Source organism: Canis lupus, chromosome 5, assembly GCF_003254725.2.
Source record: "Canis lupus dingo isolate Sandy chromosome 5, ASM325472v2, whole genome shotgun sequence".
NCBI lineage: Eukaryota > Metazoa > Chordata > Mammalia > Carnivora > Canidae > Canis > Canis lupus.
In genome coordinates this window covers 31,041,684-31,058,449 of record NC_064247.1, presented here as the reverse complement: position 1 = coordinate 31,058,449, position 16,766 = coordinate 31,041,684, and the positions used below count along the sequence as shown (strand labels likewise).

The 16,766-nt window shown below is 50.9% G+C and overlaps 2 long non-coding RNA genes across 3 annotated transcripts in view; one reads left to right on the top strand and one right to left on the bottom strand.

The window, feature by feature from the left end:
- The first annotated feature begins 408 nt into the window (after positions 1 to 408).
- On the top strand, positions 409 to 3,699 carry LOC118354757 (uncharacterized). Its single transcript, XR_007410717.1, has 2 exons — positions 409 to 528; positions 2,991 to 3,699. It is a non-coding gene; the product is annotated as an uncharacterized LOC118354757 (long non-coding RNA).
- Positions 3,685 to 16,766, bottom strand: part of LOC112669131 (uncharacterized) — a 66,206-nt gene continuing 53,124 nt past the window's right edge. For both annotated transcript variants that reach the window (XR_003142084.3, XR_004815804.2), the window contains exons 6-7: positions 5,529 to 5,714; positions 3,685 to 5,203 (exon numbers count right to left, since the gene is read on the bottom strand). This is a non-coding gene — a long non-coding RNA (uncharacterized LOC112669131). The remainder of the gene's footprint in view (positions 5,204 to 5,528; positions 5,715 to 16,766) is intronic.

Below are 16,766 nucleotides of genomic sequence, written 5' to 3'. Positions count from 1 at the left end.
TGTTATTCCTATTTTATAGATGGAGAAACCGAGGCACAGTGTGCTGAACTAACTTGCCCATGGTCACCCTGACAGGGGAGGAGCAAGCCAGGGTCACAAGTCTCACAGATTTCCTTACAGCTTTATTGAGTTGTAACGGGCTTGCGCTGAACCTCGCGTCTCAGTGAGCTCTGGTGCATGTGTCCCCACAGAAGTGTCACCACTACCAGGAGCTTCCCTGGGCCCCTCCATGGCCGCCCACAGCCCCGCATCCCCAGGCACCCCCTCTTCTGTTTTCTGTCCCCCTCCATTTATTTGCGTGGTCGAGAATCTTCTCTAAATGGAATCACACATGATGTTCTCGGTTTTGCCTACAGTGTTTGTGCATGGGAATTCCCCGCACCGCACGTGGCCGGTGCATGGGGATATGCAGATTCTCAGCCCGCTCCCATGCACCTGCAGCCATCCCGCCTCACCCAGTAGCAGGGGACACCAGGCGGCTTTCCAGCAGGCGATAGCATTCTTCTGCATTCTGTGCCCACGGGGCAGGTGAGTGTGCAGCCTCCCTGGGGGCGCTGCCTATCCCATGACGACCGGCAGCCACAGCCCCCACCCCAGAAGCCTGCCCAGCCAGTGTGGCCAAGCGGACTCCCGGGCCGCCCAGAGAGAGAGACCCTCCCACCAGGGCCCAGCAGGTGGGGGGAAGCCACAGCATGGGGGAGCAAGCATAGACTGAGCAAGGGACGGGTGAGAAGGGGCACAGGCCTGGCTCGGGCAGGCATGGATGGGGGCACGGAGTGGGTGGAGAGCTGCTCCAGACGCTGGGGCAGAACTGGCAGGGGGAGTGCAGGCCCGCGAGAGGCCCAAGCAGCACCTGTACCATCCACATGCTCCTGGCAGAAGGCAGCCTTCGGGACCCTCAGCCCTGAGGGGAGGCAGAGGGGACTCAGATTAGGCTCCCCTGGCCCCGACTCTGGACACACACTGGAGTCCCTTGGGAGGTTTTTTTTTTTTTTTTTTTTTTTAAGATTTCATTTATTTATTCATGAGAGACAGGCAGAGACACAGGCAGAGGGAGAAGCAGGCTCCATGCGGGGAGCCTGATGTGGGACTAAATCCCAGGACCCCAGGATCATGCCCTGGGCAGAAGGCAGGCTCTAAACTGCTGAGCCACCCAGGGATCCCCATGGGAGTTTAATATGATAACAACTCCCCACCCAGAGAGTCTGCTCTGGGGCTTTTGGGGGGGTTGGTAACAGCACATGTGGATTTTTAGAGCTCCCTGGCTGGTTCTGCTGCTGCTGTGGCTCCTGGTCACCCCAGCTTGGGGACAGATTTTTCCTGCACCCCCAGGGGAAGGGGAAGGCAGCGGTGCACGAGGTCCAGCCCCACCCCACCCCTGCAGGTGCCCTGGCAGGGGCTTAGCCTGGGGTCTGCACAGATTATGCACATGCTAACTGCAGGGGGGGGGCGGGGGGGTGTCTGAGGGCCCCTGGGGAATGAAGATGGAGTCAGGGCAGGGACTACCTGCCCAGCGGGCCTGACTTCCTTATCAACATCAGATACTTGGTGCCTTTCCAGTTCCTGAGCACTGGATGTGAAGATAACTTGACACTTGTTTGGCATCCTCATCCCATGCCCCCTGGCCCTGAAGGCACCGTCACATGGGCAGCACACTCACACCCTGACACAAATGGCCACTGAGAGTGGGCACGCAGGAAGCCAGGCCAGCCAAATGCGTCCCTGAGGCCGAGCCCCACTTCTATCCTTTTAACCTTAATTATGTTTTACTTTTGGTTAATTTAATTAGTTTTTAATTACCTTGATGCCAATCATACGAACCAGATTATTTTAATCCCACTGAGCATCTATCACCTCGAAGATGTTGCAGGCAGGTAGACGCAGCTGGTGGTGCCTGTGAACTCCGTATGCAGGAGACATCCCCGATTCTGGCCACCAGGAGTGGCAGGCCTGAGTCTGAGCCAAGTCACTGTGTCCACGAGCAGGCAGGTCTGCAGGTGGGGTAGGGGGTGGGGAGGGGGTAGCGGCTCCGTCACAGGTAAGCCATGTTCTGCTGGAAAAAAATCAGTGATATTTTGAAAACTGCTAAGAATACTAAAATAGGTCACATCCCCCAAAGGCCACAGATGCGGGACTGGCTCCGCCATCAGGTGTGGTCCTCAGGGGTGGCCGGGCCTGGCTTCCAACTCTGAGCCTCAGCCCCGCGGGTGAACTGGGCACAGTGACAGTGTGCACCATGGGCTAAGGGGAGTGTTGCAAGCAGTGGCCTCCGGAGCACAAATGTGTGGCAGGTGAATAAACCCCCCACCACAAGTACCATGCAGTTGAAGGGCTGCCCCTCCTGTGGTTGACCCTGGGTCCAGGCCTTCTGCCATCGTGTCATCACAAGCTTCTCCTGGTGGCTTCGTCCTGGTGGTGATATCCTCAGAGATGAGCAGATCTAGCGCCTCACAGAACAAGCTTCCTCTCCCACCACATCACTATTGTACGGTGTTGTCCTCGCTTCATCCAGCTTCTCCAGGGAAGGACTCATTCCTCCCCTCCCCTCACATGAGCCTCTCTGTGGCCCAACCAGGATGAGGGTTCCTTACCTCTCCTCACACACGGACACACGGGCCTGAGCCTCCCCCTCCCTCCTCCCATCTTTCCCCCTGATTTCCACCTTCGTGTATTTAGGCTGTTTTCAATACTTCCACACCTGATCTTGCAAGTTGTTATCACTATAATTCTCAACAAAGACAGTGTTCCAATTTGTGTATATATTTTGAAATTAAAAAAACCACACTTTTTTTTTTTTTTAAGTTTTAGGACGGTGTTACCTTGCTCCTGTGGGATCTCCACAGGAGCTCTTACCTATGTTCTCATTTATTTATTTTTGTTAAGTTGTCTCCTGCCTCTTGCTGGATCTTCTTCTGGAGGAGACACCTGTCCTGCACCCTCTGCTGGGTCTGCTCCCTGTGCCCGCAGTGACTTCCTCCATGTACTTGCAGGTCCACAACCACATCCACCTGGCTGTGGCAAGTGGCACAGGGCTTCTGGCCAGGCTGGAGCAGCTGAGCCCACAGAGCTCTGAGACCTAGGAGGTGCTACTCCACTCCAGGGCAGCTGGGTGCCAGACTCAACACCCACAAGCTCCTCAACCTCCGATGGGAGAGAACAAGGAAGAATGGCTGTAGCAAAACTCAAATTTAAAAAAATAATTTACAAACTGGTCGTTGGCCAGTTGGCCTGCTTCCCCACACCAGCAGAGGCCACCCATGGTGGGCAGGGGTGGGTGTCAGGTTGCATCTTCCCTGATCCTCCCTGCGTCACCATCAGGAGACTCTGCTGCTGTCCAGACAAGGTGAGTAGCACCTGCAGGTGTGGGCTAGGGGGTGGGCTGAGCCTCACCCAGGGAAGATAGGACTAGTGCCTATACCCCAGTGTCCAGGGCCGTGGGGTGCCATCCCAGGAAGAGTGGCCAGGGGCGGGGGGAGTGGCCGAGGGTGGGGTCCGAGGAAGTGGACACACTGTCAGCTGCCAGCTGGCGCTGGTGGGAAGAAGCAAATTCCCAGCTACGAAGGGCATGCAGGCCGGACCTGGGGAGCCATCGGCTGGCAATGCTAACGGGAGGCCTCCTGACTCTCATACAGGAAACGTCGCAACACCTCACAATTGCTCCCAAGAATCTTACCTTCATCATGATGAAATAAACTCTTCCTTTATTTTAGGAAAATCACCATGATGTGCTTTTTAGTTACACAAACACTCATGGTTGTTTTGGAGAAAACCATGAAATCACATCCACCCGAACGCAAACCTCTGTGTCTGGCAGCTGGGACTCTGAGCTCCCCTGCCAGAGTGTGGTGGAGCTGGGACACACGTGTATTAGCCTCTCCTCTGTGTTCCATGGCACCTGTGTTCCAGGGCACAGGCGGATCCAGGCAACATCCACTGTGGAAGGCGGGCCGAGAGAAACACAATAGGGGGCTGGAGGCAGGGCTGGGGGGCCCCCCGGATGAGGGTGGGTAAGAACCGGACCGAATGGAATCTGCTCAGGCCAGGAGGTGGCCCTGGAAGTGCTGGCTTCAAGAGAAAACAAGAGGTCTGCATGGGGCCTGCTGCCAGCTATTGGGGTGCAGTCCCAAGTCCATCTGGTCCACAGCCAAGTTCCAAACCCCACTGTCCTACACTACCCACTGATCCTTCAGTGACCCCAAAGGAAGCACCTGGTCAGCTAGACATTCCTTCTCAAGGGCAAGTGCTAGTCCCGGTCAGGTTGGTGCACAGTGCCTGGGCTGCCATGAGTCCTGGGGCCCCACGTGGGCTCTAAGGAAATGCAGAAAGAGCACTTGGATGGTGTGTGAGGCGCGAGGACCAGAAGGTGACCTGAGGACATCGTGGGTGCACAGATGGCAGGCAGGAAGAGGAATGAACGTTGCCTCCTCCATGCGCCTCAGCCCACCTGTCTCTCGGGACTGGCCACAGGTCAGTGTCCAGCACTGGACCATGAGCTGCCCAAGGGCAGAGAGAACCAGTCATGTATGGGGACAAGTGCCAGGGCCACAAGCAGGACCAACTGGTGGCAGAGGCCCAACCAGGAGGTCTGGTAATTCCAGGCTAAGAAGTCGGACTTTACCCAGGGGTGCCAGGAGCCACCAGGCAGGGTCAGGATCAGGGGTGCAGTGGAAGGTGGTGGTGGGAAGTGATCTCTGCCTGTGCCCATGGCCTGGGTGCACCATCTCATAGGGACCCAGTGGGATAGTACTCACTCCGGGCCATCCCACCAAGTGTCCCTGGACCCCGGAGAGGGGGCCGTGGGGAGAATAAGCCAATATAAATCAGGGCTAACCCATGCTGATCACCAGCTCCCTAAATCAAGAACCTGGCAGATCTTCTGGGTGAGAATCAATCTTCCTGTCCCCATAGTAAATACCATAATCCTTTTTCCAGCGTGGTTTGGAGAATGTAACTGTTGTGCTTGTGATTTATTTGAAAATATGCTGCCAGGCTATGTGAATGAATGGGGGCTTCTGAGCAGGAGGTCAGAGTGCTTTCCCAGGTGTGGGCCTCCCCCTCGAGGCAGCTCTCCTGGCTGCCTCCGACGGAGAGCCTGGACCTGCCACCCAGGTGCAGAGGGCCTGCTCCACAGCCAGCGGAAAAGAGACGAGACAGCCACAGCCTTCTTTCTGCGCAGGCCAACTCTGGATTTCTCCTTTTCTGTCTGATAGTTTGTTTTATCCACAGTTAAGGCAAGACAGCATTCTTGTTAGTGTGCTTCAGACCACACAGGGGTTTCTAGAGAGATTGCCCGCCCCCACCATCACTACCCCTCACAAACCGGGCATCCTCTGACCAGTGCGCCTGTGGACTTGGATTACTTCCACGTCCATTCTAACCCATTCTGTAGAAATACTTCATAACCTTCCCTTGTTTCAGGGCACCTGATGTGGGCTCGCGAGCTTGTGTCTACAATAGGTCTGTTGCTGGTTAGAGTTGTGACTCGTTCTCCCAAACTCTCCTCCGAACACACTTCCCCAACAGGATACAAGTGTCCCTTTTGCTCCACTGTGCTTGTAGTTCTTGCATTTAAGGTTTGCCAGACTGATGGGTGTGGAGCCCTCCTTGCTGACTTCCCTGGACCTGGTTCTCGGGAGCATGGGTCACACCAGCTGGGTGCACTGGTCTGGTTCTGTCAGGCTCTGTGTCCCGTTGTCCAGGAGGGTATCTTCTTCCTTATTACAGAATGTGGGAATTGTAACCTTTCTCCTTCACGACTCGCATAAACAGGCTTTCCCTCTCCAGGATGACAGTTTACATTTCTCCTGCTTTTCCTCTGATGGGTGTGCATCTCTGGTGCTCATCCCATGCCTGGATCCAGCACCTATGCTCTGCAGCTCTGTGTTCTGACTACGCACTCTCCCTGGGTGATGGGGTTCACACAGGACTCCAGGCCCCACCGTCAGGCTCATAAATCCTTTTCAAGCATCTCCAATCTTTCTGGGCCCTGCCCTTGTGTACCCATCTGTCTGCCTGACGTCACAAAACTGCCCCCAACTCGGCAAATCCAAAACTGCCCTCAGGATCTTTCTTCCCAAACCTCACCTTCCTCTCTGTCCTGGCAAATGCCCTGTGCTGCACACCGGCATTCCTGTCCTGCTGAAGGCGTGGATGGGGCTCCAGGAGCTGCTCCCCCAACTCACACTCGGGACTGCTGCTCTGCCCTTCATCCTCACCACCCCTGCCAGCTACACTTTTAGCAGCCTAGTGCATCCCCACACAGCAGCCAGACCTTCTCAAACAGACCCTTCTCCTCAAAACTATCAGGATCACTAAGGGAGCCTTCCTGTGGCCAACAGGACTTGCAAGGTCAGCCCTGCCTATCATCTGCTCCCAGGCTCACTCCCCGTGCACCAGGCAGGTTGCCCAGGATCCGCAGCCTGTTCTGTGCCATGGGACCAGTCAGGAACGCTGGGTCTCCCCACCTGTCTCCCTGCCTCTCACAGCTCCAGGGATACGTGCAGCAGAGTCTGCGGTGGGAGGGGGAAAGGCATGGCAGGAGGAGTTGGAGACATGCGGCTTCCATGGGGCAGCCTTGTGGCCAGAAGAAATCTGAAAGGGAATTCAATTTCTACAAGAAATAAGGGAGGACGCAGAATGGGGATGAGGTGGGGGAGAAACGAATATATCCTCCTGGTGGAGATGCTATTTAAATCCAGGAACTCCAGCTCTGGAAACTGAATGAAGAAGCAGGAAATGACCAGGAAGGAGAGGAAAGGGGTCTTAGATCCAAGTCATGAAGGAGTGAAAGGCTCTGAGGCCTGGGCCAGGAAACGCGTGGAGGTCATGAGGTTGAGGCATGAGCTGGAGAAAGAACGTGGTCAGAGATGAACAGACAGTGGAGGGTCTGCAGCCCTAGAGGCCACCCCAGGGTTCTGAATCAAGTGATGAAGTTCAGCTCAGCCTTAGAGCCATCTCCTTAGAAACCTCTGCACCATGAGAGCCAAGTGGAAGAAGAAGCAAATGCACAGGCTGAAGCAGAAAGGAAAAGAGATGAGGCAGAGGTCCAAGTGGACCACCAGCCTGTGCACTGTTGTGCCAAGATTGCGAATCCGAGAAAACCACCAAGGAGCCGACACCGATGCAAGTACGTGAGGGTTTATTAACAAGCTCAAGCTTGGGTCCAAGTATACCCGATACAGCGGAGCAGGGACTTGGACCCCGAGGTGAGTTACAGCTGGGTCTTATTAGCAAGCTCGAGCTTGGGTCCAAGTATACCTGACATAGCAGAGCAGGGATTTGGACCCCGAGGTGGGTTACAGCTGGGTTTTTAAGGGCTGGTCTAGGGGTAAGGTGGGGTTTTTCACTAAGGGTGGGGGTGTGAGAATCTCCAGTAAAGAGGTCTCACAAGCTCTTGCTTCCTTATTCCAATAAGGGCATGCTTTGTGTTTTTTTCTATAGCCGGGATAAGGTAGAGTTCAGTACCTGGTCACAGTGGCCCGGTCACAGTGGCCTGAGACGGCTGCCGAAGCTACAATGGCTGTGTACTTGTGCCAATGTTAAACTTGAACGGCCCTAATTTTCTCGGCCTCCACATGCACCTGTGGAAGCATCAGGGCAGAAACAGGGACGTGAGTATAGGCTGCCGGAATACATACCTATGCTCTAGAACTCTAGCGAACTTGGAAGCTCCATCACCCCCAGGCACTGACCCTCTCTGAAAGGCCCACCGGGCTCACACCCAAAGCCCCTGCTGGTCCTTTGCCCAGGACCTGTGACCAGCTGTGTTCTCAGCTGTGGCTGAAAGCAACACATGGGCATAAATCACATCTTCCCTCGTCTCAGCTGAAGACAAAGTTCATGTGGGAACAGAGCTGGGGGTCTGGGAGGAACAGCAAGAATGGACATGGAGGTGCCTTGCAGGAGACTCCGTGCAGGCAAGCAATGGCAGCCCCACCCACAGGGGTGTCAGCAGGAGCCCTGCTCACAGTGAATGGTTAGGACAGATGCTCTCTCCCCTACACCGAGCCCCAGACCCCCGCTCTTGCCAGGAGATCCTGGAGTGGCCAGTGGCATTGGCAGAGGAGCCCCCAGCACAGCAAGGGCTCCGCCAGGAAGCCTCTTTATCTCCAGGGGCCTGGCAGCACCAACAGGAGCCAGTGGAAGCCATGGTTGCTCCAGATGAACCAAGACGACCAAAGTGACGCCATAAGAGCTCTTCATACTAGGCTGTCATTAGAACCACTGCCTCCAGAAGTAACAGGGAGACTCCCTCCCAAATAAAAAAGTTAAATAGAGGCCACTGATATCTCCTAATATAAAAGACACATCTGGCACACAATCAGAAATTACTTGTCATGCTGAGAACCAATGATTTTAAAGCAGGGCTAAAGAGGAAATGTTTAAGCACTAAATACACTAGAAATGAGGACACTCTCCAGCTAGTTATCTAAGTCCCTGCTGCAAGAAACTGGAAAAGAGAGCAAAATAAACCCAGAGCAGAGAAAAGCAAGAAAACCAAAAATCAGAGTAGAAATCAAAGAAAGTAAGAAAATGATATAAAAATAATGAAACAAAAATCTGGTTCTTTCTTGTAATTTTTGTCAATTTTTTCAGAGGTTTGTAAATTTTACTGACTTTTTGTCCAGTATCAGAAATTAAATAGGGAATATTCTCTCCATAGCTTGTGTAGCCATGAAAAGGATAATAAAAGAATATTACAATTCCTAATACAACAAACAAGAAATGGACCGATTTTTAGAAAACTTAAACAAAATCTAACCAAGATTAAAGATATAGTCTAAGCAGCCCCATAATCATGAAAGAAACTGAATTCATAATTAAAAGTTCCCCTGAAAGAAATCCTCAAGGCCCAGATGGTCATTTGGGATAATTCTACCAAATGTTAAAATATATATATAAATATATATATAAAACACATCTAGATGGCTAACAGGCACATGAACAGATATTCAACATCACTTGGCATTGGGGAAAAACAGATCAGAACCACCATGAGGTATCCCCTCATACCTGTCAGGATGGCGAAAATCAACAGCACAGGAAATAGCAGGTGTTGGCAAGGATGTGGAGAAGGGGAAATCCTTGTGCACAGTTGATGGGAATGCAAGCTGGTACAGCTGTTCTGGAGAACAGTATGGAGGCTTCTCAAAAAAAAGAAAAATTGAACTACCATATAATCCAGCAACCTCACTTCTGGGTATTTACCCAAAGGAGTGGTATCTTCAAGATACCTGCACCCACATGTCCACTGCAGCATTATGCACAACAGCCAAGATGTGGGATCATCCACAAGTGTCCACCAACAGATGAATAGATAAGGAAAATGTGGTGTATACACATAGTGGAATATTACTCAGCCTTCAAAAAGAGGGAAATCCTGACATTTCGGACAACATGTGACCCTGTAGGAAATTATGACAAATGAAACCAGCAGGCACAGAACGATAAATACAGCATGATCTCACCTACATGTGGAATCTAAAAGTTAACTCACAGAAGCAGAGAGCAGAAGCGTGGCCACCAGGGACTAGGGGTAAATAGGCAGATGCTGGGTAAGAGGACAAAGCTTTAGTTATGTGAGATGGCGTTCTGGAATGGTGATGGTGATGTTAGCGAACAATGATATAATGCACACTTGGTGCATGGTGATGTTAGCGAACAATGATATAATGCACACTTGGAATCCGCCAGGAGAGAACGTTCTCACCACATAAACAACTGTCAGTGATGGACACAATGTTGGCCTGACTTGGTGAGCATTTCACAGCACGTACATTCAGCAAAACACCACACTGTTCATAGTCAATACATACATTTTTCATCAATTATTCATCAGTAAAGCTGGAGAAAAAGCTAACTCTGATTTTCCACAATCTCTTTTGGAAAACAGAAAAGGAGGAAGCATTTCCAGCTTATTTCATAAGGGCAGTATTTCCCTGATACCAAAGCCACACAGAATACAAAGAAAGAAAACTACAGACTAATATCGCTCATTAATTAAGATGAAAAAATGCTCAACAAAACATTATCACGGTGAATTCAATGGAGTATAAGAGATATTCTATGACATGACCAAGAGGAATTTATTCCAGGTATGCAGGGTTAGTTGAATATTCAGAACAATCAATGTGATCCACTGTATCAACAAATTGAAGAAAAATCCGATGATCCTATCAATGAATGCAGAGAAAGCACTTGACAAAATTCAAGTCATTCGTGATTTAAAAAAACAAAACAAAACAAAACAGGCAGTTAGACATAGGAAGGAATTACCTCATTGATAAAAAGCAGCTATAAAAAAAGCAACAGCTCACATTATATTTAATGGTTAAAAATATGACACTTTCTCCCTACGACGAGGAACAAGGCAAGAGCATCCCCATGGCTTGTTTGATGGAGTCCTGGAAGTTCCAGCTACTGCACTAGGCAGGAAAATACATATATATATATATAAATGGCAAATGGGCTGAAAATGAAGAATAGACTGTCTCTGTTTGCAGATGACACAATTATCTATGCATAAGATCTCAGGAAATCAACAAAATACTCCTAGAACTAATACATGAGCTCAGCGCATTCTCAGGATATAAGATCAACTCACAAAAATCTATTTCATTTCTATACACTAATGATGAATATGCCAGAACTGAAATTAAAAACACAAAGCCATTTACAACCACCTCAGAGACCATGAAACCCTTAGTTACACGTTTAACAAAACATGCACAGGATCGGCATGCTAAAAATCACAAAATGCCGATGGAAGGCATTGGAAAGGCCCAAATAAGTGGAGAGATGAGCTGTATTCATGGGTTGGAAGATCTAACGTAGTTAAATGAGCCCCAAATTGATCTATGGGTTTAATGAAATTTCTGTCAAAACACCAGTAAGGTTTTTATGGACGTAGACAAGCTTATTCTAAAATTTATATGGAGAGTCACAGACCCCAGTGTAATTAAAGCAATCTTGGCAGAGAGGAACCGAGTGGGAGGATCACTACTGTTCCATACCACTGCCACAGTAATTAAGGCCATGACTATGGTGCCTGCGATGGGGAGAGACACACAGATCAATGGAACAGAACGGAGAACACAGAAACAAGCCCACAAAAGTGCACCACCAATATCTGACAGGGGCATGCGGACAATTCAGTGGAGGAAGGATGTTCACAGGCAGAAACTGAACCTCTCCTGACACTTCATGCCTCATACAAAAATTAACTTGAAATGCACCAGAGAATCAATTAAAATTCAAAACCATAAAGTTTTTAGGAAAAAAAAAAGGGAGAAAACCATATAGCCAAAAGCCAATAGCCCAAATCAATGAGTAATCCCATCAGAAAATAAGCAAAATATGTAACTAGACATTTCACCAAAGACAATGTATACGTGGGAAGTAAGCACATGAAAACATGCTCGGCGTCATCAGTTGCCAGGATGGTGCAAAGTAAAATTACCGCGAGACTCCACTGCATGGTGTCAGCTTGGCAGAAACAGAACACAGGGACGGCACCACATGCTGGTGCGGAGGTAGGGAGTCCAGATCACGCACGAGTTGCAGTGGGAATGTAAAGTGGGGAGCACCTCTAGGAAAAGGCAACATGAAGGTGTTATACTACTCAGCAACTGCGTGCCTGGACTTGCGTCACAGAGAAACCAAAGCTACGTCCAACAGAAAAAACTGTGCAGACTTGTTTGTGGAAGCATGATTCCTTTTTTTTTTTTTAATTTTTATTTATTTATGATAGTCACACAGAGAGAGAGAGAGAGAAAGAGAGAGAGGCAGAGACACAGGCAGAGGGAGAAGCAGACTCCATGCACCGGGAGCCCGACGTGGGATTCGATCCCGGGTCTCCAGGATCGCGCCCTGGGCCAAAGGCAGGCGCTAAACCACTGCACCACCCAGGGGTCCCCAGAAGCATGATTCCTAAGAGTCAAACGCTGGATCAAGCCGGATGTCCTGGACAGATACACGGTTAGGCACAGCGGCACAGGACACCACTCAGCCATAAGCCGGAGCTGAGCACGGACACATGCACAGCACCTGGAAGGCTCTCCAGGGAGCCGAGGGAGGGAGCCCGGGCCAGGAGGGAACAGACTGTACAGAACCACTTGAATAACATTCTGAAATGACAAAATTTTAGAAATTGAAACAAATGAGTGATTGCTTGGGATTATGAAAGGGGCAGGGACAGCAGGGAGGTATGTGTGCTTGGAACCATGCAGACACAGCTATGGGGAGAGTCTACACATGTGATACACTGTGTATCATAACTGAAGACCCACATACATATTAGTAACAGTTACATGAGTCACCCCGGGGAGGACTGGAACAGGATGCGTGGGTTGTATCAACGTCACTACCCCCATTGTGATGTTACAAAATGTTATCGCTGCAGGAAAATGGGGAAAGACGCACAGGATCTCTGTTATTTTTTAAAGCTGCAGGTGAGCTAATAATTATCTCAATAAAAATTTCAGTCCAACTGAAAGCTAAACACATACCTGCCATAAAAATCGGGAGGCTCTACCTCTCAGTACATACCCAAGAAAAATGCAAAACCATGTCTTTACAATGACTTGCGAGCACATGTTCACAGCAGCTTCATCTGTAATTGCCCAGAACTGGAAATACACCAAGTGTGCTACCACAGGGGAGTGCATAGGACAGGAGGGAAGCACTAGTGACCCTGCAGCACGGAGAGTGTTCACACCAGACCGAAGAAGCCAGAGGGGGAAAGGAGGAGGATTCCGCTTACAAAACTCTCGGAAACGCTAACTGGTCTGCAGCAGACGAAAGCAGGTCCGTAGGTGGCTCAGGGTGGAGAGGAGGCAGGAGGAAGCTTCCAGGGTGACAGGTGTGTTCACCATCCCAACTGTGCTGATGGCTTCGTGGGCGTGTGTACGTCAGGCCGACCAAACTGTACACTGCCAAAGTGTGGGGTGTACTGTGCCTCAATACAGCTGGGCATGAAAGGACCATGTGAGTGAGAGGTGGGGACCAGATGTGCACGTGTTTATATGGGCAGATGAGGAATAAGATGTAACGTGAGCAGAGCACGGAAGGAGGGGTCCAACCAAGGAGGAGCAGGTGGGGAGTCTCTATGCCAAGGCAAGACCCCACGTCCACTCTTGGCCCAGGTCCCAAGTTCTAACACAGTCGCTCTCCTGGGTTTCTGGGGTTCCTAAACACCTGACCCATGCTGGTCTGGAGCCCAGGACCTTCAATTCCCCTTCCCTGGGCCCCAGGTTCCTGGGACTTCCTGAGAAATACGGCAGTAGTCACCCCACCTCCCCTAGTACAGGACACAGCTCCAAGGAGTGGTGGTCCCTGAACGGGGCCATGATCCTCCCCAGGAAGGGCCGGCCCACCCCACACCACCTGTGCTAGGGCAGGGACCCCAGCCAGTGCAACTGCTGAGGATGCAGGGCTGTGATGCAGGAAGGCTCCACAACTAGAGAAACAGGAGGGGGAGTATCTGATGGGGAAGCCACATAGGTGATGCCTGGGGGCGGAAACTGCTGGGAAGGCCTAACTGCAGAGCTCAGGGGGCTTTCCAGATGGGGTGACCAGGGCAGAAGGGGCACAGCCTTCCCCAGAGCTGTGCCACCCAGAGGCACCTGCCAGGCCAGAGGCAGGGTGGTGCCTGCCCAGAGGGGACAGCTGCCCAGTCATCTGGAAGATTCTCCTGCCTCCCCACCAGGTGCTGCAGACCCTCAGGAGGCCCAGGAACATGCGTACTTGTGGTCTGAGTCCCCATGTCCCCATCCCCGCCCCCATCCTGCAAGGGGGAAATGCAGCTGTTTGGCGTCACAGGGCAGGCCAGTTTCCACTCAGGCCAGTTTCCACTCAGGCCCCCAAGAGAGAACTCCCCCAGCAAGGAGGCTCCCACCCACACCCAGGCTAAGGAGGTCCACCGCCAGGAGACCGGCTCCCACGGCGTGGCCAGCAAAGTGCCACCATGCCCTGCTCTGTGCAGTCTCTCCCTGAGTTCCTGGAATCTTCAGGAACCCTACAAAATTCACGACATCATCAGTGGTGTTATATTTTCTGTGGAAAGCAGGGAGGGGGTCAGTCTCAGCATTTAGATCAGCTGGGAGCAGAGACTGTCCTGTGGGAATAAAGGGCACAGACAAGTATGCATGGAAGCATCCTGTACACTGTAAAGTGCTGTCCACCTGGTGGTTATTCCTTTATCCATATGATTCATACCAAGAGGCTCTCAGGCCCTAGACACAGTCTTGGAGAGGGAGGGGCGGGGACCACAAGCTCTGGGTTAATGGTTGAGGCCTATGGGCAGGCCCCACAGAAGCCAGGACAGAGGAGACAAGCAATGTGGCATGAAAAGGAGAAGGGGACACCGGTTCATGCACGCACACACTCAGGCGGCTCTTGGAATGGTAGGGGCATGGAGGTCTCAGAGCCCAGCCTGGAGCCCCTGGCACCTGCAGGCCTGGGGCTGGCGGCCTGGTGCTCTTCTCAGGTAGGGCCCCGCTCTCAGGGCTGGCCTAACCCACAGGACAGCCGTGGGTGGTCGGCTCCTGGCTCCCAGGGGGCTCCTTGCTGGTTCTAGGGTTGACCACTCTGGCCCTGTGGCTGAGCTGGCCACACTGGGAACTGCAGCAATGACTCGGGGGATAGTGAGATCCTACAGAGGTGGTGGGATCTGCAGGCCTCGCAGCTGCTGGGAGCACAGGGGACTCTGGGGCTCCCAGGAAGCTGCTGGCCTGGCTGTGCACATCCGGGGTGGGGTGTAGACACACACTTGTGTTAGAGAAAGAAGGCAGGGCCCATCCTTGAGGAACTGGTGCCCGGGGGGCCTGGGGAAGGGCCTGTGGGTGGGAAGACCCCACCAGCCTTGGGGGATATCCACCAGTGCTTAAAAGGGAAACAACAGTAACACCCTAACAAAGCTACTCTCATTTGTATCCACTTCCTTCTGCCCTTGTCCAGAGAGATGCATTTTTTTTCCTCATTGCAAGTGTAGTATGTGTGTAATTTTGCATGGGGGGGGGGGTCTGTCCATTTAACAACACTTAATAAACATTTTTTATGTTTCCACATAGGTTTTATAATCAAACTTTTTAAAAGATTTACTTACTTGAGACAGAGAGCGCATGTACACACGAGGGGGGGTGCAGAGGGAGAGGAAGCAGCAGACTCCCTGCTGAGCAGGGAGCCCAACACAGGGCTTGATCCCAGAACCCTGAGATCACGACCTGAGTGGAAACCAAGAGTCAGAAGCTCAACCGATTGAGCCACTCAAGCACCCCTATAATCAAGTTTAATAGCTGCACAAGATAACACACAGAGATGCCCCTAATACTAAACAATCCCCCATTACTGGGTGTATCAGTTACCGCCAAGTTGTCAGTATGACGAATGCCACACTGCACATCTCCGGGGGGATAATTTTTTCCTTGCAGAGGTACACTGATTAGGCCAGAGGATGGGTATTTCTGCCCAAACTGCATAGCAATTGCTTACAGAGTGGTGACATTGACCCCTGAGAGGAACTGAGTTCACCAGAGCCCCACATCCCATGCCCTGACCCCAACCTTGCCGTGGTGGCCTGTGACATGCGCAAGTCCTGGGGGGTGCTTTCTGCCGGTTTAGCAGGGAGCACGCAGCACCCCGAGACCACCCTGATCAGCAGCAGGGTTACTGGCTCTCCCAGTGCTGTGTACCCTGGAGTTCCCCTGAGGGAGCAGCCCCTGTGAGCAGGGTGCCTACCTGCTACGGGATGATCATTTTCTCCCTCGTGAACTATAATGCATGCCTGTTTGGCCTGGTTATTAACACCACCCCACACACACACACCCCAGCTAGTGCCACCACCTTCCTCTCCACAGCGTTTCAAGTCCCTGCTTTCTCTGCATACAGGAATGTTTGCTTTGTTCTTGCTGTCAACTGTCCCTGTTTCCCTCTGTGGTTTCTTGTATTGCTTCAAAGCAGAGAGAGGTCTTTCTTCATAAGAATGATAAATATTTCATTATGTGCTAACTTTTCTATTTTTTAAAAAAGAGGTTTGTCTCTTTGAGGCATCAGCTGTCTGTTTTGGCATGGGGGCTGTCTAAATTAAAATTCCTCCATGCTATCCAGTTTCTCCACATCATTCATTTTTAATTTATTTTTTAATTATTATTTTATAAAGTGTTCTAATGTCGAAAAGGTGAGGCCTTCTAACTTACTCTTTTTATTTTTCAAATATTCTTTGAAATCCTCATCTGTTTGCTTCTCCAGAATCCACAGAGTTCAGAAAAATATGCTTGGGATTGATTCGAGGGAGGCTGTGTTTGCAAATGAAGCTACTGACACACTTTCCCCATAGGACATGCACTCATTGTGGGATATATTGTTTCTCACCTTGTCCCCACCCTGCAGGATCTGCAATTTTCTTTACAGAGGTCAGGCGTATATTATGTTTATTCCTAAGTAAGTCGATCACCTGTTTCTGCTACAAATGGACTTTTTCATTATACTTGCCAGCTATTGCTCGTGCTCAGGAAGATCAACATGTATAGTACACTTTGCATTCATCTTCCCTCTTAAACTCTCAATTTTTGCTTATTCTTCTGTTTCCACTAACCACACCAAGATTCGTGTATTGTCTTTCCCCCCCAGTTTATCTATCTTCTCTGACTGAATTAACTAGAATGTCCAAACAAGATCAAGCTGAACTACCTTAAATCTTTTTAGGAGCCCGACAGGATGTTCATTCATTATCATTCATTAATCATCAGTGCAGCGATAACAGGAATTTA